The following is a 22,541-nucleotide window of genomic DNA, read 5'->3' as shown; positions in this document are numbered from 1 at the left end:
TGACTGCCTTCTTGATTAAGCATACTACTACCTCAGGGCCTTTGCACTTGTTCTGGCTTCTGCCTGGATCAATCTTGTCAGAATTTCTTTGCCCAAGCAGTTTCATTAACGGCGTTTCTCTGGCCATCTTCTAAGGGAGAAGTCCCCCTTTCCCCTTCCTCTTCCAATATATCCCGTTCATAGCCTGCATCATCAGCTGATGTTATGTAAGTCATCAATAATGTTTATTGTCTGACTCCCCCTCTTAGGATATGTTTCTTGATTTTCTCTAATCCCATATCCTCATTCTGGCATACATCAAGAACCCCAAAAATATATTTTTGGAGTAAGTTAATGAATGTGTGCGTGGATGAATATGGGAATAGCCCACTGGAGGAAATGAACTCCAATAACTTTCCATTTCAATATTTGAATTCCAGGGAAGGGTTTCTGGTTGGTTTAGGTTGCTACAGTAGTCCATTGTATGTTGCTGTACCAAAATAGCCCCGGCTGAGCACTTTATAGAGAAGGAGATCATGGAGATTATTCAGTTCAAAATTTTGGAGGCTGACAGTTCAAGATCAGGACCCACGGATCTGACCTCAGGCGAGTGCTTTGTGGCAACAGGTGTCAGGGCGGTGGGGAAGGCTGTGGAAGACAGCACACCTGAAAGAAAGACACCTTGACCGAGGGAAGACCTGCGCTGTGTCCTGCATGTGGGTTCACCAGGGTCTCGGTTACTGGATGTGAGAACAACGCGCAGAAATGCTTGAGTTAGTACACGGAGCTCGTCGAACTTTCTGCCTCAGAGATACTCCATGCTTCAAGTAACAAAAACCAGATGCCAGTGACTTAGACATCAAGGGTTTATCTTTTCTGCACGAAAAGCCCTGTGAGAGGGCAGGTTCTGGTACTGGCTCAATAGCTCCACAGTATCAGAGTTTGGGCTGAATCGGGTATTTCCAGGATGCTCTCGGCACACACACACACACACACACACACAGCATGGCTTCTGTTCCTATGGCATGTTCTGAAGAGCCAAATCCATAGGGACACTAAATCGGCCGGCAGTTGTCAGGGTGGGAGTTATGGGGATGGGGGGAGGTGAGCATGGATCAGTACATGGGCTTTTTGGGGGTGATAAAAGCATTTTGAAGATAGTAGGGATGGTTGCACAACTCTACAAATACACAAAAACCCCTCTATATTATATACTTAGGGTGAATTTTATGGTACACAAATTGTAATACATATTTATTTTTTAAAAAAGCAAATGCTAAAAGTATAACACAACTGTTGTAACTCCTTATGTTTAAAAATGTACCATGGACTTAAAAAAAAAAAAAAAACATTCCCAAGGTGTCTGCCCAGGCTTCCAGATGATTTGGGACGCCCTCCCCGGCACACTTCTCAAGTTCCCCCACCCATTAATTTTGCTCATGTCCCTTTTACAGGTAAAACACTCATTTTTGCTTGTTCCTTTTGGAGGCCTTTCTAGGTGATTTTCCACATGCAACGTAGTTCATCTCCCTCACCTTCTCGTGACCACCCCGGGCTGCAAACTCCACGGACTGTCCTTGATGTAACCACCAACATCATTTCTATGTTGCTGTTGCGGTTGCTCACGCCGCTAAGTGGAGGGGCCAGCACCCAAATATTTGAGAAACACCTTAAGAAGCTCTATCACAGTTTTAGGCTGTGGTTTCAGGACAGAGGCTCTCAGCTGTGGCTGCCCCATGAGGTCCCTGAGCGGTGTCCACAGTGCAGGTGCACGGGTTCTAGTTCCGAAGATGCTGATTGGTCTGAGTGGGGGCTGGGGAAAGGGGGACCGGGTGGACCAGGCACGGGAACTCTCCAAGTGTTCAGCGGTGTCTAGAGACAGTTGTGGTTGTCACAACTGGTGTGTGTGCTACCGGCATCCGGTAGGTAGATGCTGGGATGTTGCTAAATATTCTTCAATGCCAGGTCAATACCTACTGCAAAAACTTCCTTGGCTCAAACTCCAGCAGGGCCCAAGGTGGAGAGTGTCTGGGTTGGAGGAACTGCTGAGGCTTTGACTCTGTAGGTGTGTTTCTCTGGAAGTAGAAACACATGAGTGTCACACACAGGTAGCCAAGTGGGAGTCACTGCTGTGGTTCAAATGGCACTGCTAATTGTCAGAGAAGTGCAAACCAAACCCTTACACCTGATAGGAGGTCATTACAAAAACCCAAATGAAAAATAACAAGTATGTGACCTTGGAGGAATTAGAGCCCTTGTCACCTTTGGTAGGAATGTAAAATGATACAACTCCTATGGAAAACAGCGTGGAGTTTCCTAAAAAATAGAACTATCAATCATACGATCCAGCAATTCCACCTTTGATTATTTAGCCAAAGAAACTGAAATCAGAATCCCGAAGGAATATTGCACTGTGATGTTCATAGTAGCATCATTTCCAACGTCTAAGCTGTGGAAACAACCCAAGTGTTTACTGAATGGATAAATAAAACATGCAAGAGGCTGGGGATTTAGCTCCATGGTTCCACTGCCTGCCTTGCAAGTGCAAGGTCCCGAGTTCGATCCCCGGTACCCCCCAAAAAAGAAATGGAAGATGCATACAGTGGAATATTCATCAGGCTTAAAAAGAAGGACTTGCAGTCATACACAACAACATGGTGGAAACTTGAGATTATTCTGGTAGATGAAACAAGCCAGACATGCAGAATGATAAATACTGCATGATTCTATTAAAATAGGCAAATGCACAGAAGCAGGGAGAAGAGTAGAGGCTGGGGAAAGGGAGGTGGAGAGCAGCTGTCCAACAGGTATGGAAGTTCAGTGAAGGAAGATGGAAAGTTCTAGCAGTCTTTTGTACAGCACTGTGCTTACAGTTTATCCCGTAGTGTGCAGTTAGAAGTTGTAGGGTAGACCTCATGTTATGTATCCTTTCTCACTGCAACAACAGGAAAGGTATTGAGTCGATATTGTCAGGAAATCCATGCATCCAGGCCTCCTTTACTGGGAAGCTCATCTGAAACCGAGAGGTTGTTCAAATTCTTGTTATTTTTACATCCTCCGTCTAAAAGCTGTCAACTGTCAACCACCATGAGCAGATGCCTATTCACATTCAAAATGAAGAATTTTTGACAATTACCACACAGTGCCATTCCTTTAGCAAGCTCTTAGAATCACTGCTTTCATTAGAGCAAAACTTGGGCCACAGCCTCACGCTCCAGAAGCCAGCACACCGCTATTGTGATAAGGAGGAAACAGGAGATAAAGACACACACGAGCAGATTCAGGAAAAACGCCTTTGTGGGCCAGAGTGAGCACCCGAACGGAAGGGCATCAAGCACAAACCACCAGAGCAACAAGCACCCTGCAAACCTGGGTACGAATGTTGACGGCCTGCTTTTTTGTTTGTTTGTTTACAACCAATTGCTTGATATGTTCTCATAAGCTATGTGCGAGATTGCCATCATGGATAATGAAAGCGAAATGACAGGCAGATAAATTTAGTTGTTGCTGAAGGAATCCTATAAGGTATTCTCAGTAGTATGAAGATAAGGAAATCGCGTAATTGAAAGAGCTGAAAACAGCATTAGCAGTAGACATATAAGAAAGAGAGCAAGGAAATCAATGCAGAAGGCAGAAAAGGGTTTCTGATAAGGCCAACTTTCCTGCTCTGAGCAAAACTGTCCACCATGGAATCTGCAAATCTAGTCCAGTGATTCTCAGGGCTGGCTGCACGGTGGCATCTCCTGGGGAGCTAGAAGAGATCCCGGGGCTCAGGCTCCTTGTTCTCCAGACTGATGCAGTCTGGACTTAAGGGGTCAGAACAGGTAGTAGCATGTGTAAAACTCCCCAGGGGCAGCCAGGGATCAGAGAAGCCTTTCTCCATTTTCTGAAGAATAGATATGGCATCTTGTCTTGGTCCCCGCACCCCGTCCTACCCTGCCCTTGCACCATGAGGAACACAGAGGTACTACATTCAGGAGGGATTTGTGAGCCAGATATGTGATGCGTGCTTGTAATCCCAGCACTGTTGGATGCTGAGGCAGGAGGAATGCAATTTAGCAACTTAATGTGAGACCCTTTAGTAAAGTAACAAAAAATTTAAAAGGGTTGCAGATGTAGCTGAGTATAAAAGCCCTGAGTGTTCAATCCCAAGTACACACACACACACACACACACACACACACACACCCATGCACACAAGTTCTCTGTGGCAGCGGCACTGAGTCCATGTAATGAGCCCGGTGGCAGAAAGGGGTCATTGTATCTGTGGGTGGTCGCTCCTGTCCTTTGGAAGTGACGTCCGAGTGGCTTCTCTTGGTCTCTGTCCATTGTTCTAGCCTTGTTCTTTGGAGTTTCCTTCCAGTTTGGGGACTTCCTGATTTCTAGGCATTAAGTTGTATTTCCGCTCAGTTAGCCAGAGTTGGGTTCTGTTGCTGCAACCAAGAAGCTTGATGGACATCTTCATGGAATGTTTTCTCGAAGTTAACAGGTTAAACAAAACTGTTTCAGTTTCATCCGAAGTAATGATATTCAAAAAGTCCCTTTAGATTTGCTAATTATATGTTTTCCGGAGGGTGTATTAAAATGTATACTTAATTATTAGAACAGAAACATCTTTATATTACCTAAGATGGTCTCACATCCCACCAGCTCATGTGTTATGCTTAGAGAAAGGAAGAGTTATGCAGAGTGAACAGAAAGTAGATCTGAAGAGCTTAGTAAAATATTTTATTGGGGTTTTTTATAAAATCAAATAAACAGCAGTGGGAAAAGTGGCCCCTGGGGAACTAGGGATGTAGCAAGGGTTGTAGCCTTTCTGTCTCAAGTGCTGTCCATATGGTGGCTTCCTATAACGCCACTAAATCCCAGGGTAATTTGCAAACAGCACAGTAAGAGAGTCATCTGTGGCCAGGGTGGGTAAGTCCCAGAGTACAGACAGCTATGGGCGAAGTGGTGTGTGGTTAGGGGTAGTTTCAGGGGAGGACCGTTGATCTGAGCAAGGTCACACCCAAACAGGAATCGCCCACACTCTAGGAAACTCGGGAAATACTCATAAACTATGACATGCAGAATCTGTCCCTTCAAGTTTCCCAGTGCCAAAAAACCCAACACAGATGGGCATATATGTAAGAAACATGTTCTATTGACTCAGAAAACTGGAATGGTCTAGAAGTGAGAGCCAGCCTGACTCACTGCTGGATTCAGGGCTCAGGTAATGAACTGAAGACTTAGTTTTGCTTCTTTCTTTCCTTCACTGTCCTCCACATTGTTTCATTTTCTGAAGGGTTTTCTCCACCTAACAACCTCAGAAGTTCTGGGATTACTTGCTATCTGTCGGGACAGTGCAAGGAACCCCCTTCTTCAGAAGTTTCTGAATTAGTCCCGGGAGGGACTGTCGCTGGTCCACAGTAACAATGTGCCTTTTTACTAACCTGTCATTGTGGCTTGGGGAAGCTTGGACTATACTGAGTGGCCAGCCTTAAGCTAATTGTCCGTGTTAGGGGGAGGCTATGGGTGTCAGACCACATGGGGTGACATCATGGGTGAGCTGCTGCGAAATATTTCACAACTGGCTCTGGGGGTGGGAGATTTGGAACCTTTTAGTATTTGCCAGTTTTCATGAGCAAATATTCCCACCATGGTTGATTTCAAGCTGCCTGCATAACGTCAAGAGGCTCAGAAAGTTCCTCATAATTTAGCAATGGGTTCTTATGAGCTACGAAGAGCTGGCTCCGTTACATGACTGGCTGGGACCAAAGGAGAGATTGTTTTCTCAAAGAAAATCCTCATTCTAGTACCAGTACCAAAATCATGGAGAATGGACGTGGGGCAGACTGAACCAGTAGAAACCTCCCACAGGATATTGTGGACGCTTCAATTTATTTTGCTAAATAGCTCTTGTCTCTTGCCCCAAGTGTGCTAGGAAGTAGATCCTAAAACAGAACTTATCAATTCTTCACCAAATACCCATTACCTACTAAGGGCAGACCCCAATGTCAATCTTGGGACACAAATGACTGAGCCTCAAGTGTGGAAAGAAAAGAAATTAGATGTTAATGCAACAAGAGGTTGTAGAGCACGAAGTTGATGCCATGATGGAGGAAAGGTGGAACAAAGAGGAAGAAGACAATGGAAATGGGGTGGGGGTGGGGGGCTGAGAGAGTGGTGAACCCAGGGAGACCTAATCTGTGTGAGACCTAAAACAGTGGGAGGAAACTTGTCAGCTGGATGGGTGTAGGTGGGGTGGGACAGGTCAGGTTGAGATGCAGCATTTGCAAAGCTATGGGTGTATGAAATGACTTGAATCCTGCAGGTGGATGTAGGTGGGAGGTAGCCTGGGGCTGGATCTTGCACGATTTGTTTTGGAAGTTGGATTTTATCCTGCTGGCACTGAGAAAGCAATTAAAGTGCTTGAAGCAAGACAAAGGGTCACAGTCACATTAGCACTAGAGAATGCTCTCTGCAGCCCTTGTGTGGCTGTAGCCCTTGACTGACTGTAGAGGAAGGGAACTGAAGGAGAGCAGTGGGAATCTAGGTGACAGAGGTGGAGAAGGAAAAAGGTAGAAGGGAAACTACATGGGCTTGCAGGAGAGATGAATCCAGGTGAAACTAGGAGAACTCTTGTTCTGAGAGCAGCTTTAACCGATTGGGAAGGGCGGGCTTTACATACTAGAGAAACTTAAAATCTATATTGTAAAGCACTAAGACTTTAGAAATACTATACACAGAAACAATTTGTTGATAGGCAAGAGGGTGTATTAGCTTTCTATTGCTGTGACAAAATACCTGAGATAAGCAGCTTACAAGGAGAAACTTTTATTTTGGCTTACAGTTGCTGAGTTTTCAGTCACAGTAATTGGCCCTTTTGCCTTTGAGCCTGTGGTGAGGCCATACATCATGGCAGGGAATGTGTGATAGAGGAAATTTTTTTACCTCATGGCAGCCAGGAAACAAAGAGGTAGAAGAAGGAGCCAGGGTCCCAGGGTCTCTTTCAAAGGTGTGACTCCAGTGACTTAACTTGCTTCCACTATGCCCCACCCCTGTGACCTAACTTCCATCCACTGTGCCCCACCCCCTATGACCTAACTTCCTCCCACTATGCCCCACCCCCTATGACCTAACTTCCGTCCACTATGTCCCACCTCTTAAAGGTTCTGCTGCCTCCTAATAGTCCTGTCAGCTGTAGAACAAGCCTTTGACCCATGGCTTTAAGATCCAAGCCATATAAAAGGGATATTAATGTTGGTTGTCATAATTCAAGAGAACTTCATGGGAGAGGCAGAATGGGAGATAAATTATAGAATTTGTGTTTTTCTGGGTGAACCAAAGGGACCAGGGCAGGTAATATCCTCACACATCTCCAAGTAATGAGTTTAGGGCTCAGATGATGGTATCAGAATTCAACATTTTTACTCACATTACCCTCTCTCTTTCTCTCTGTGTTGCCTTCACATCCAGATGGGGAAAACTCTCTGTTTTTAAACGTTTTCCGGAGAAAGGGAATCTGAAAGTTTAAATTTTTGAGAAGTTGCGAATTTGACAATATATTTATTCTATCTTTCACAGTTGAGACATAATTTAGCTGGCTATGGAATTCTTGGTTGGAAAGACACACTTTACATTAGCATTTTGAAGAAATGCATTTTTTATCTTCCAGTTTCTAGTGTAGCTGTTGTGATGTGTGATGATGCCCTTATAATACCCTTAAAATCTTTCTTTGAAAAGCCTTTGGGACTTGAAATTATGATAGAACTTGGTATGGAACTTTTCTCACATACTGAGCTGGGAAACGTGGTTCATGAAGCTGATTTTCTTTGGTTTTGGAAAGTTTTCTTGAATAATTTTTTCTTTTAAAAATTGTATTGCTTTCTAAAACTCCTATTTTTTAGATATTTTATCTTTACTTTTCCTCTTAATATGTCTCATGCATTATCCTTCTTTATTCTACTTTCTGGATGAGGATGGGTTCTCTCTATAATCTTCCAAACTATCATTTGAACTCTCAGTTGTATCTTTTAATACCCCAAAGCTATTTATTCCTCTTTGAATGTTTTTTGTATGCATTTTACTTATACATGCTTTATTTTAGTATTTTTTACTTTTTTTGGTTTTTTGAGATAGGATCATGCTAGGTAGTTCAGGCTGGGCTCAAGCTCACGGTGATCCTCCTGCCTCAGCCTTCCAAGGCATGCACCACCAAGTCCAGCTAATGTTTTACTTGTATGCTGTTCAGGCTTTATTTCTACAAAATTATTTTCCCCTTTGTGTGTTTTCATTTCTGAATTTATTTTTTGAGGTTTAAATCAAATATTTGTCTATTCGTATTTTGAAATGAGGAAGTGAAAAGCAGACATGTACTTAACGCCTGGGCTTGTTCCTGTGGCCCAATGATGGGCCTCTGAATGGGGTCCTACCTGATGACTTCCCTGTTTCATCAAGGGGCCCCAGTGTGTCAGTATCATGAGTTCTTTTTTTCTCTAGGGCAGGCCAGTTATTTATTGTTTTTTCATACTGGAGATAGTGACTTTCCTATTGGGAAAGGAGCAAACATAAACCAGGTATCCAGGACCAAGAACCGAACGGATGTTCTGACTTTCCTCGTACCTGCTAATGTCAGAAAGAACCTCCCTCTCTCGCCTCCTTGGAGCTCCATGTCCTCCAGTTCTAGGCTTTCACCTCCCCTTGCTGCAGGAGGAGGTTAGGGAGGAAATCCTTAGATTCCCTCTGGTTTCATTCCTTTTCTGCATACCTGACCATAGAGGAAGCAGCTGGTCAGGACGCTCTCCATTTCCTGGACCATAAATTGGCTTCCTGTTGCCTCCCACCTCCACTGAGTGGTTGTTGGATGGGAGAATTCTCAACCCTCAATCACTCTACGTATGCACCCACTTTCCATCTCCCAAAATTAACTGGCGTTTTTCTTATCATCTGTTCCCCTGTGTTCGTTGTTCTCATGAGTTTATACCTCTGTAATTCCTTTACTGACATTCAATGGGGTCTTCAGATGGAGAAGCTATGAACAGGTCACTCATGCTGCCACTTTTCACTGAAAGTCCTTTAATATTCTTCCCATTAATTTTTAGGAGTATATGCTTGCAATGCATCATGATTACGTCCACCTTGGGGCACCGGTAATATACGTATCACTGCCTGATCATTTTTATCCGCTTCTCCACACTGCTCTCTCCCTCTTCTCCCATTCATTGTCGACGCGTCCACACCCACCCACCTCTCTTTTCGCCCCTGCTCCAGCCTGGTGGAACACCTTGACCGGGTAGTTCTCCACTACTTTCTTTAAGCCTTTTGCTCTTGTGAATCCCACAAGGTCAGAAGTCTACCGCTAAGGTCAGCTCCCAAGTGTGCAATAACAGCAGCTCTGGAAGGGCTGTTAGGTCCCAGCTTCCTGCTGCCGATGTGTTTGTTCTCTGTCTCTTGTGGTGTAGAAGCTGGGAGACCGGGATGTGAGTGAACAGAAAGAATTGTCTAGAGCAGATCTTTGGGAAAGAGCCAACAGTCTGCAAAAAACAAAATTACCAAATGGGAGCCACGGCATGGCTTTCCATTTCATGGGAATGAAAAGTTTAACTTATTTTTTAATGAAGCCTCTTGAAAAATCACAACTAAAGATCTGAAGATAAACAGTGCAGAAGGTCAACACACACACAAAATTATGTGTATTGTCCTGCCTGCCGCCTTTACTGGCCTTCACTTTGCAGGTTCAGCTGCTCCTCCAGGAGGCCAAGGGAAGGAAGGCATCTATGGGACTTCGGCTGGCAAGAGGCGAGACTTGAGCCTGCAGGAGATGGACAAGCACTTCTGAGGATCTGGAGGCCCAGCCCCTCGACTTCCTTGGGAAGCGCTGCCCTGCGCACTCCACAGGCTGTTGGCAGGACCACCCTGACCCCTGCTGGGGGAGCCCGCTGTCACTTCTGCTGGGGGAAGGGGGCTGGGCCTGGTCACCGTGGGAAAAGCCTCAGCCACGCTTCACCAAGCCCATCTGGGGGTCCTAACACGGGTTTCATAAACTAGTTTGTCATAAATAAAGGGTGGGACCGGGTGGAGCATGTACGTTTGTGGAGGCCCTTTGCAAGTGGCTGCTAGAAAGGCTGGGCTCCTGGGTGTGCCCTGCTGCCCCCCCCAGTAGATCACTAACCTCCACCTGTCAGGATCCTGTGGCCCCTCTGGGCTCCGTGACCCTCACAAGACAACAGTTGTGGCTAGCAGTCTTGGTGGCTCAACTTCTGGTGTGGACCTGACATCTGGTCTAGGGGACCTCGTGCCCCCATGGGGACTAAGCCCACATTTGACCTCCCACGCCTGTCACCCCATGCCCTCACTCCACTAGGAGACTCGGGGAAGAGTCCGCTGCTTCCTCCCAGGTGTTGGCATGGACCCAGTGGGGACTGAGACGGTTTCCATTCTTGGAGTGGGAGTCAGCTGCCTTCAGAGCCCTGTGAGGTCTGCTGCGTCTGCATCTTCCGGACAAGAGAGGCTCCCAGAGGCGATGCCAGTGCTGGACTGGGATCAGAACCCGGCTCTAGCTGTGCTGCTCCACTCCTGCTGGTCTAGACCTGGCCGCAGACCACTGTGAGTCCTGTGAAGTTCTTCCGGATAGAGTTAAAAAGCCACAGAGATTAGTTTCACTTCTGAACCTGGAGAAGGATCTAGCTCAGCAACTGGTGATTTGCTAAAGTTGTTCATTTGCAAAACCTAAGCTCAGAAGCAAACCTCGCAGGCTGATTGTGTAGATTCAAGTGCAGCTGGCCACAGCAGGTTAGGCTGGAACCCCCAGAGAACCCAGGTGAGCCTCCAGAGTCGTTCAACAAGTCAAACTTTAGCAATCCCAGCTGGAGACCCAAATCCAGAATCCAGATACCCCTGCAGTCCAATTCTTTTCCTTCAGTAAGAAGCCCCAGATCAACTGTCATAGCTCCCTGAGGCAGTTGAACCCTTTCAACCTGGGAGGAGGCCCTAGTTCAGCCTGAACTTGCTCCTGAGAGGGTGCAGTTCAGTTATTCCTGCTTTGGGAGGGCTGTGCTCCATCTCCAAGTGTATTTGAAGTTCATTGCTTACACTTGCCAAAGGTCACAATCAAGCCTTTGGATATGAAGGTCATGGTAACTCCGGAGGAGGGGATGGAGGGTCATTGCACTCCCAACCAGCAGCAGGCCCAGCCCAGCCTCCAGAGGAGGTAGAGCCTCCTTCATTCTACGAAGAGGCCCAGCTTAGCCTCCACTGCTCTCTGAAGAGGCGGAACCTGCTTCGTTCAACTCAGTGAGAGACCCCAGCTCAGGCGGTAGACACTTCTGTGGTGGCTGAACTTGCTCTCAGCGAGTAGCAGCAGGCAGCTCAGACTTCTGAGTCTGCTGAGGAAGCCGGATCTTCTGCAAGCTCACTGGATGCACCACCTCAGCCTGCCAAGCCCCCTGAGGAGAGGAAATCTCCAGCCCTGCGGGAGGAACCAATTCAGCTTCAAAGTTCCTCTGGAGAACATAGCTATAACTTTACCAGTTCATGAAATAACACTTCGTCTTCCAGGTTGGGCACATGCGCACCATTATTACTTGACCAGTGTTAGAGTTAAGCCTGAGGACTTAATTTCAGAGCCTATCAGAGAGATGGAATCTTTACCTCGAAAGGAGGTCCCTCTCAGGATCTAGGCCTTCCTTGGGGGCTGAGCCTTCTTCCAGCCAGCAGGAGTGGGCAGCTGAGTCTTCTGAATCTCCAGGGATGGTCGGACCTTCTGGAAGCCATCTGGAAGCCCCGGCTGAGACTTCAGAGTATGCTGAAGAGGTGGAACTTTTCCCAGCCCAACAGGGGCAATCAGCTCATCCTGAAGGCATGGTTTCACCCGCAGGCCCAGTATTGCAACTTGCCCCATGTGACTGTGAAACCTCTAGATGTGCAGCAACTCGAAAAAGCAGAACACATAGTGGACATGAGAACTTCTCCTACCCACCACGATGCTACCACTGAGCACTCACAAATAAACGATGTGGAACTCAATGCAACCCAGGCCCTGACTCTGCTTCCGGAGCTTAATGAAGACATTGAGCATTCACATGCTCACCAGAAGGCCCCCGCTCAATTCCGACCCTGTGCAGGATGAGCAAACGTCTTCAACTCAGCAGGAAAGCTCAGTTGGGGACTTAGAGATTTCTGAGGTGGCTGAATCTTCTTCGGCATAGCAGGAGGTCCTAACTCAAGGTAAGACCGTCTCCAGTACCTGGGAAGCTTCAGCTGTATTCAGAGTCACCTAATGAGAGCGAACCTTTTCCAGATCAGCAGAGGGCCTGGTCTCAGCCCACAGAGCTCCGCGAGCAGGTGGAACTCTCCCTGCTCCTCCTCCAGACCCTCCTGAGGAGCTAGAACTTTCTTCACCTCAGCAGGTGCTCACATTTCAGCTTCCACAGCCGCCTAGTGAGCCTAACCTCTTACACACTATGAGATGAGTTTCAACACCAACCAGGATCAACCTCAGTGTTCAGCTTTGCCCAGGGTCACCCTTCCACATTTTGATCTGGAGCTCGTCATAATTCCAGATTTACTCTAGATGTGGAACTTTCTTCAGCTGGGCAGGAGCCCCTAGCGGTCTCCAGAGGCACCTGATGGAATAGCTGCGGCTCCTCCCCAGGCATATCAGGAGGTGACAATTCTGACACCAGGTCAGGGTCAAGCTGAATACCCATCCTCCCCCAGGGCCACATTTCAGCCTTTGGTGTTGTAACTGACTGTCACTCCAGAACCCACGACAGTGGCTGAATCTTCTGTAGCCCCGAAGTAGGCTGCAGCTCCTCCAAAGTACACTGAGGTAATGCTTCTACACCCAGACCAGTGCGGGCTCAGCTTTCAGTCCTGCCTGAAGTCACAGCTCACCTGATCTTTGGACCTGGAATTCACTTTAACTCTAGAATTCAGTATGCGGGCTGAACCTTTTCCTACCACGTAGAAGAGCCCGCCTCACTCTAGGGTCCTGCGAGCTGGTTGTAGCTCCAGCTCCAATATGTTGTGAGATGACAGTTCTGCATTCTAGGACTTTTTTTTTGGTACTGTGGATTGAACTTGGGATCTTGCGCTTGTGAGGCAGGCGGCAGAACCACTGAGCTAAATCCCCGACTCTTCTAGGACTGTTCTTTCTGGTTAAGGCAGCTACTTTGGCTTATGGTTATGTACCGCCTAGTGTCCCAGGGAATGACTTTTTCTTAGTCCTTGAGGAAGCTAGCTCTCTTGGAGACAGATCTGGACTCTGCAGACCTCCTTCCCGGAAGCAGCCACGGAAGAATCTGTAGCACTATTGGGAAGTGGACTTTGGGAGAGGCCAGCAGAGGTCATCTTCGAAAATCCAGGTCTTGCTGTTTTGTGGGTGGTAGCTTTCAGGAGGTGTCAGAAGACAGGCTGAGGCAGAAGCTTCAAATGGGCGCTTTTCTCCCGGTCTCAGCACAGATGTGCTTGGCCAGAAGGCAGTGGACAAACATGGCCTCCGGGACCTTGTGTGAGGAGTTGGGACCACTATGTCCAGGGATGCACACACACCTCACCAGCAGTAATTTCACAGGTACAGCAACTTCCTGAGCCCCAGCTGGCGGCCAGGAAGTCCAGTCCTTTCTCTACTGCTGAGAACATTCCCCTCAGGCAGCAGCTCAGAAGGAGACTCACCCGACTCCTAAAGAGTGAATGAGGAAACAGGCTGGGCGCTCTTGACCTTGAAGCCCCTTGGCTTTGCAGCTGATGCTGTGGCCTCCCACTGCTATCCCTGAATCACTTTTAATGGAGAATAAAATGTTAGCCTTCTGCGCATATCTGGAAAGGCAAAGTAAGTTTTACATATAAGGTCATCTCTGTCCACTATCTCAATAAGCCTTTTCAAATAAATGTATGTGGCAGTGGCAGGGTTTGATTATAAATGAATATGCATAACCACAGATGTCGAAGGTTGGTAACTGGGATCAGCAGTATTAGACATCGTGATGTTAATGATGGTCACTCTCTGTTACTCCTAGAAGTGATCTCCAGTCAACTTCTTTCATTTTGGATAAGATATTTCCTGTAGGGTTACTCACATTCGTTCCTTCCTCCTTTAATCTATTTCTCAGTAAGCACATGCAAATTGAGCTTGACTTACCCAAGCAGCTCCACTTTAATTTGTTGGCGTGATGTGATGCATAACCAAAATGGATTTCTAGGCTCATCAAATGTCTACGCTACGTGGATCAAAAGCAGATTGACCTTTAGAACTTGTATTGTGCCTTGCAAATCTAAAGTTTGAGACCACGACTGGAGATTCTCCCTTTACTTTCCTTTCATTAGAGGAGAAAACAGAAATCAGCTGGACACATGCACCAAGATTAGATTCTTAAATAAACAGGAAGGTCTTAATAATTCATGCAAAGATGCAGGTAAAAAATGAGGAAAATAATTGAGTAACAGCAGGCAAATACCATCTCATTTTGTACTGTCCCAAACTGCCTGTCAGTACTGTATATCTCTGATATATAGGTTTATTAATGAAACAAAAGGCATCAACTATGGATAAATAATACATCGCATGGAATTCACACATTCTACATATGACAGAGATCAGTGACACCTATCAATTCATCTTAAATCAGGCCATGTGTATTTTGTTTAATCTGCAGTTTCTCGGCCTCTGATTTCTGCTTAATAGATGTCACAGTTTGCTATGTTTTAAAAAATGCAGTGTGGTGAAGAAGTGGTTGAAATATAGAAGTAATTACAAAAAATCAGCAAGATCAACTCTGCCCCCAGAAAGACAGCCTAAACAGTGATGTATTTGTGCATTTATCACGGCTAACACGGACTCCGGTTGGATTTAGGAGGAGAATTCATTAGTGCCACTAAGGAATGAAGACATTTTGAAAACTTCCTCTTAATTTTTTTAATTCTACAAATCTATTAGGATATTTATGATCACGGGTGAAGAAAAATTAGTATCATCAACATGAAGAGGTTGTTAGGGAGGGATGCAAAGTCGGGGGTGAGTGGGTCGGGGACTGGAGAGAGAGAGGCCTAATCCAAACTGCAAAACCGGATTGAATGAAGGCTTCTAAAAACAACCCCCAAATAATTAGTGGTATAACATAAATAGATGTCATTAGCTGTAGTAACGTCTACGACAAATAAGTAACAGTTGAAAACAATAAAACTCCTGGTAATGTGCTCTGTTGTAATATTGATGGCAGCGTGTGGGGAGCTTCTGACAGCTGTTAAACAGATGTGGCAATTAACAAACCTTATGGTCACGCTAGTAAGATTATCATGGAACATGCTCTCTGGCAAAATTAGCCGGCTTCCTTCTTTGTGTGGTTTTATCCACGTGGAGAGCGAGTGAGTCAAACCCTCCGCTGAGGCAGCATGTGGGTTGTAGCCCCTAAGCCACGTAGGTGTGTGCATGCGCGCAGAGATATATGCATATATTTTTTGATGTCTGCTGAAAGATTTAGAGAGATTCAGAATTTAAACAAGAACAATATCAGTTGAGCTGTGTAGCCGATACTTCAATTATCATCACTAATGGACAAACCGAGAGATAAAAAAAGACTCCTCTATCACACTGAAATTCAATGAACAGTTTTCAATTAGGCTAAGGGCATAAAAGGAAGAAAAAGAAAGCAACTTTTCCTTGATGTTAACATCATGCCGAGAAGGATGAGAGAAACTTTGCTTTTTCATTATACTGAAGAGACGCATATAATGCCGCATATTTAAATTATAAATCAGGTTGCTATCTGCCAACTGAAAGCAATATCAATTAGAACTTAGGTGGATTAAGCTTTAAAATGCCTTATATTTAATGACAAAAGTATGACTGCTAATCTCCACAGCCATCAAAGGAATAATTTAAGGCAGCAAGAAATCAGAAAATGATGTCACAAAAATAGGCCCTTGAAGCTTTTTGGATAGTATTATCGTAATTAATGTACTTCGAATGACTTTTTTGTGGGTTATGAGCTTTCACAAAAGCATTTATTGCGGGCATAAAATATAAAACTCTAAAGAGTGGGTTTGACTAAGGTTGACTGGAGGGTCCTTAGCCTTTCTGCTACAGTAATTCCTGTAAAATAATAGTTTCATTTACAGGCGCAATTTATAATGTTGAATTTATGCCAGTTCATCTGTTATAAATCATGGTAATAGCATGATCTATTGTATGTCACTTGAGTGAATGCAAATTAAATATCGTTAAATTAAAGAAAAACCGTTAAAATAACATTAGGTTGTAACCAGAGCTGGTGGAATCAAGGAAGTGTGGGGTTAAAGATGAAATTTCACTCCCATGGGTCTCTATCTGATATCAGAAAATGATGCCCAGAGAAAATATACATACACAAATAAATAACCAAATAAACGCAAACATGGGACAGAGTCTTAAATCCACCTCGGAGCATTCTTTCATCTTAATTTCTGACAGCAACTCTAAAAATTAAACGACCGTTTTTCAGGGGGGTTTTGCTTCGGCAATTCTTTAATATTCCCCCCAGCAGTAGGAAATGAAGCATCTTTTAAAATTATTTGGTGATTATTTTTCCTTTTGACTCACAGTCCCTCTGCCCACCCCCGCCCCAGGAGCTCTGTCTCCAGACCCTTGTTTATTTCCCTTTTCAGGCCTCCAGCACCTCCTTGCTCACAGGCTCGGCAAACACGCCAGGGTCCTAGATTCTTTGCACTGCTTCTGCTGTGATCTATTGTGAGACAGGATCGGAGGGGCCGATTACAGCTCCTGCTCGTACTTGTGGTTCTCGAAAGCTAGGTCACTCACAAACCGGAATCATTAAAGTGCAGCTCTCAGGCAAATACATATCCTCTCCCACATCAGAGTTCTTCTCCCACTTCAGAAGTTGATTGCAACTTATCTTCAAAGTTAACCAGAAGCATTGTGCTAAGAAAAATACAGGGTGGGGTGGTGGGGAGAGGCTAAGATGAAGTGGGGGACATAGGCCACATGATTTCCCTCTTTCACAGAAAAAATATACAGTAGAATCATGTCATAAAGGGGTCAAATTCAGAGGACAGAAGTTGGGATTTGGGTGTGTGTGTGCTGGTTCACGTGTAACCCAGCACATAGTCAGAATTCCATAAATACCGACGGATGACAAGATGACTTGCCCATTAGAACATCAATTAATTCACTGTCAAGGAAAAGCAGCCCCTTCAAATTATCCAGCCATAGTCTCCTTGGGTTTGCTAACTCTCCCCTCCATAACTGGTTATGAGAGTAGTTATCAACACGTGTGCCTCAGAGATATTCAATAAAAGGCTGCAGTTTTTCTTCACGTGCCATGACAGGAAAAAAAATTTTTTTGTGGTACCTGTTAAGATGTGGCTATGTGGTTATCCCGAGGGGCCAAGGAGGCCAGAGGGGGTTGTAAAAAGAAATACCTGAAGTCATGGTGGAAAAGTAGGGCTGGAGGACAAGCAGGAAAGCTGGCACTTATTAGGCCTGTGGCTTAAATGTCACATGCACCCCTGCCAGGCCAGGCCAGGGACGGCCCAGAGAGACCCTTGCTGTGGGTGTGAAGCTCAGGGGGATGGAACAGCACAACCCTGTGGAATCAAGACAGATCATGTTTTAATAAAGAGTTTGAAAAATCAAAATCAGTACACAATCCCCAAGGAACAAAATGTCAACATTTTAAGTAAAGACAGGGCCCGTCACAAGGCCATGTGGAGTCGTACTGGAGCCTTCGGTGAAAAGGAAACTATGTATGTTTCTGTATACATTTCAATGTGTTTTTTTTTCATTTTTATGTATTTTTTTAAACTGTTAGTTTTTCTCCAGAACATTAAGTTGGAAAAAATACGGACAAATGAAAAAGTAGGTATATCAACACTTACAACATCATTTTGAGTTTAAATATTTTTAGCCCAAATGAAATTTACTATAAAAATTTGCTTTTCTGACTCTAATGGAAGCAAAATCATCAGTAGTTTAGTTTACTTTTAATGTATGTACTTAAGGAACACATCATGATGTTCTGAAAATATTTTCCAAATCAAATTGTGAAAATAATAATTATTGAGAATACACAAAGAGTCACCTGCCTTGCAAGCACAAGGTCCCAAGTTTGATCCCCCCTACCAAAAACAAACAAACAAATAAAAGAATACACAAAGCTGCTGGGTGTCACGGCACAGACCTATAATCTCAGCACTCTGGGAGGCTGAGGCAGGAGGATTGCAACTTTTTTTTTTGAGACAGGGTCTCACTATGTAGTTGAGACTGACCTGGAACTCACTATGTAGCCCAGGCTGGTCTTGAACTCACAGCGATCCTCCTGCCTCGGCCTCCTGAGTTCTGGGATTACAGGTGTGCGCCAACACACCTGGCAGGAGGATTGCCACTTTGAATTCAGGGTGGGCAGCTTAGCAATTTAGCAAGAACTTGTGAAAAAAATAGAAAAAGAAAAGAACAAACACAGAAAACATATGTGTATAGTACAGGGTTGGACACTTTTCCCTGTGCCTCGGGTACCAATATGGATCTGCCCACCATTGTGGCTGATCCTATTTTTATTGAAACTTTAATTTTTGTTCTTTATGGACTTGTACTATTCATTTTGATGTTTTGACATGTTGCATTAAGATGTGATTTATATTGATTTCTAGGGTTTTTGGAGATCCTGAAGTTCTGTGGTTCCCTCAGCCAGTGTCAGCGGCAAAGCACTTGACGTGTTATTTTGTGGCAAGTTTTGGTCCTCATGAGGGAGGCGATGTCACTATAGTCTGTGCGTGGTCCAGGCTCTAGGTGGTGGTGGAGACCGAGGTGTGCACCTCACTCCTACGAGTGCTCGTTCTGTTCATCAAAGCCCTTCTATTGCAGGTTTTCTCAAAACCTTCTTCAAGGTTGCTTCTGGGGTGCCCTGTCCGTGGCACTGAGGCGTGGAGATGCTAGTCTAAGGGACACGCTCTTTCCCAGTTAGCACGTTTCAGGAGAGCAGGAATTCAAACCAAGGGTGGCACTGGAAGTCCAGCTTCCTAAGGACCTCTGGGCCCCCGACTTTGGGCCACGTTTGGCTCGCTACCTGTTTCTGTCTGGATGTGAGCTGCAAAGCGTTTTTACATTTTTAAATGGTCAAAAAAAAATCATAAGAAGAATCACATGGGAGTGATACAACATTGAAACGCCAGCATGCGCATGTAGTTTAGTGAGAACATAGCCACACTGTGGGCGTGTGTAGCAGGCTTGAGGTTCTGCAGATCTGGAACGAAGTTATGAACAAAAAGGAGGCGGTTGGGAGAGTATTTATTGGAGACAGGAAGAGGAAGAACAGCTCCTGGATTTCCAGGAGGGGTCCCAGTTGGGTGCCTGGCAAGGCCCTCAATCCAGACTCACTTATAGGGAGGCGGGGCACAGGATTACTCTGCCATTTAATGGGCATTGTAACGGCCGGCGCTGTGAAGGTAAAAGCACCAGCAGGTGGAACTCAGGCTTCCTAACCAAGTTCTTTCCTGTGGTGTTTACAGGAAAGCGGTATCTTACAAAGAAGACGGATTACTTTGTGCTCTCATTTCCTTAGGGCTCAGGAACTCAGTAGCGGGAGGCTGGAGCTCTCTTTAGGAGTAAGCAGGCTGCACACCACAGTGCCAGAGGAAGTTCATTCTTGGTCTAATGCCCCAGTTTACTATTTTAAACTTCCCTTCATATGGCTGACTGTTCACCTGTGTCTCGGGCCCTTCCCCCAGGTAACTGCCTTGCTCAGGAGCTGACTGAATAAGCGATCCTTCCGGCACAGTGTGGGGTCGACATGTTGTCTGTGGCTGCCTTGTGTTAAAACAGCAGCGTTGGGCAGGTGAAGCAGGACTCTGTGCCTGCAGAGCCAAACTAGCTTCTCTACAGTATCATAATTTACAAATGTATAAAAATGGAAGGGATAATTGTTTCATGTGCAGATTTAATATTTGAATACGTGATGAGTTCCTAACACATAGTTCCTCTTCTGTAAATATAGTTTCCATTTCTACCTAAGTGAATTGTATGAAAATCTAAGTTGCCCTTTTGCCTCTGAAAGCTCTCTTTAGGAGTGAGTGCATCCTTCTGATGGGTTGGCCTGGGGTACTGTTTGTGTTCTGTGGGTTACGGCCGGGCCCTGTTGGTTGCAAATTCCTTAAAGTTGGGCAAGACATGGAAAAGCAGAAAAAACAAATGCATAAAAGCAAAGCAGCACGAAAAATGTCAGGGGTAGTATGTGAGAAACTGGAATCAATATTCAAAATGCACGCGTGTCTCAATTTTTCTTTGTTACTGTGTCACTGTTTTGAAAAGTCTAAATTATGCTTGCAAAAACTTAACATATGCATACATATGTATGAAAGTATACAACTTCGTAGGGTTGAGACAGACAAGCACAATAGTAGGTTTTGCTTAGAACAAGAGGCAGAAGCAAGTAGTAAAATGCATTTCTTTACATGAGTTGAGCTTGTGGGTCACCCCAGCAGCTTCTCAGGGTTGTATACATAGACCTGTAAGAAACATAAAGGGAGCTTTTACAGTTTGCTCAAATTCATCTTTTTTCCCCTCTAGTCCAGGCTGGTGTCTTCTCTTCTCTCCTGCTTTATGGCTTCTAAACCTAGTCTCTTCTACTCCCGTGGTTCTCAACCAGGCCAGTAGTTTGCCAGCGTAGATCTTTGTTGGCTAACTGAGCAAAGACTACTGGCATTAGTGAAAACAGGGATGAGATGCTGATAAAATCCCGGTGGTCACAGAACAGTCTTCCTCCCCAGTAACGAATTATCCCCCTGCTAACGAGCGAGCAGTGATACTCGGGGTGAGAATCTCTACTCTGGTCTTTCTCTTTCCTGGATTCTCTTCTCAGTAGCCTAAGTGATTTTCATCTCCTACAATGTAAATCTTATATTTTCTAAAGCGCACTTTCGTTTCTAAGACCTTTACTGCATTCTCACTGCCTGCAGGTAAATGTCTGAATCTCAATCCACATCATATAACCTTCACCACTCATTTTCCGCTGACCTTTCCCCTCTTCCTCTTTTTCTTCCTGCCTGGACTTTATAGGTGTGCTAAGTCTTTGCTCACCGGTGGGACTCAGCAGAAGCTGTTTCTAGTGTCAAAGCCACTTTCTCCCCTTTGCCGCCTCCCACCCGTGTCACTGAATATTGGGGAACAGCCCACTTTCCCCTTCTGATAGGATGCTCGGTTCCTGCTGTTATTGGCTCAGTCGTTGCTCAGGCCTTTGCTTTCGTCTTTAAACTGGCAGCCCTCTGAAGGCAGGGATGGCGTCTCATTGCCCTCTGCCACACTGTCATAGGTGGAGCCCAGCAGGGACTTAGAGCTGCGACAATTCTGATGTGCTGTGTGTTACCCACTGAGAAGTAAGGAAAGGGGCTAGAGATCCAAATGGTGTAAGCTGAGCAATGTGAGTTAAGAGGGTGGTTTAGATCCTCTGGCGAGGAGAGAGAATTGCAGGGTCCCCCTGATCTGTGGGGGTGCGTTCCGAGATACCCAGAGGACGAAAGCCACGAAGGGTACGGACCCTTTGCGTTCTGTGATTTTTCCTATACATTCATTTCTAGGATTCAGTTTAATTTGTAAGTAGGCAAGGAAGACATTGCTATCAATAACCAACAATAAAACAAAATAATGATAATAATTTATAGTAATCAAAATTATGTGAATGTGGTCCCTCTGTCTCTCACAAAGTCACTTGCACGTTTTTCTTCACTTGAAGGAAGCACCTGCTGGCTTCTCTGTGGCCTGTCTGACTTCCCAGCATCGTTACTCTTCCTTTGAATCAGTATCAAGTAAAATAGGACGTACACGAATACGAGTCCTGCTATCTGTGACGGTGAATTTATTTATTATTTGTTTATTTTTATTTTTTAAAAACCATACGTCCTTTTTATTGTTAAGCCATAAAGAGGCATCAAAACTAAAAAGCAAAATGACAGGATAAGACTTAACAAAGCTACTAGGAGAGTCAAAGGATGAAAGTGGGACTAGCGCAGGGTGTTATGACCGTGGGGAGGGCAGAGACAGAAACAGTACGTGCTGAAGACACTGGGGGAAGGGATCTGGGCAAATTTTGCTCTCAGACAGGCGCCTAGGAAGGAAGAATGGGACAAGACTGCTAAACCCCACTATACGCTTAAGAGTCATCCTCTCCTTCCTCAGCCTCTTCTTCGTCGTCCCGATCAGCTCCACCTGGTCAGCGCCCGTCCTCATTGCGCTCATTATGCAGCAGCTCGGCCTCCTCAGCAGAGCGGTCCGCGGCGTCCTCAGGCTCCGTCTTCACTTCTGTCTCGCCTGCCTTCGGGAGGTGCTGGTCTGCTGCCCTCCTGACTCACCTTTCTGCACGTCTGCTGCTCCTTTGCTCTGTTCCTTTTCAGTTTTCTTCAGGCTTTCCAGTACAGCGTCCACTTTTTGTCTCCTCTGGGTCAGCTCCTTCTGAGCGGCCTGAAGGTCCTCACCTTCCAACTTCCCAGACTCGGAAGATCCCTGCGGTCCACTCTGAGAATCGAAGGCGCTTTTGCCCCTTTGTGAGGTGTCCTGATGGGCGCTGGTGCGTTGAGGGCGCTGCAGCCCGAGCAAC

The 22,541-nt window shown here is 45.4% G+C and overlaps 1 long non-coding RNA gene and 1 pseudogene across 1 annotated transcript; both read right to left on the bottom strand.

The window, feature by feature from the left end:
- Positions 1-1,402: 1,402 nt before the first annotated feature.
- Positions 1,403-6,992, bottom strand: LOC104858099. The gene is made up of 3 exons (XR_779047.1): positions 6,913-6,992; positions 2,851-2,992; positions 1,403-2,054 (listed from the first exon to the last, which is right to left on the bottom strand). It is a non-coding gene; the product is annotated as an uncharacterized LOC104858099 (long non-coding RNA).
- A 14,809-nt stretch (positions 6,993-21,801) lies between these two features.
- Positions 21,802-22,541, bottom strand: part of LOC104858151 — a 1,036-nt pseudogene continuing 296 nt past the window's right edge.

The sequence above is a fragment of the Fukomys damarensis genome, unplaced genomic scaffold, assembly GCF_012274545.1.
Source record: "Fukomys damarensis isolate Sample0158 unplaced genomic scaffold, DMR_v1.0_HiC HiC_scaffold_22, whole genome shotgun sequence".
Taxonomy (NCBI): Eukaryota; Metazoa; Chordata; class Mammalia; order Rodentia; family Bathyergidae; genus Fukomys; species Fukomys damarensis.
The sequence above is the reverse complement of the archived record's forward strand: the minus strand, read 5'-3'. Positions and strand labels throughout refer to the sequence as shown.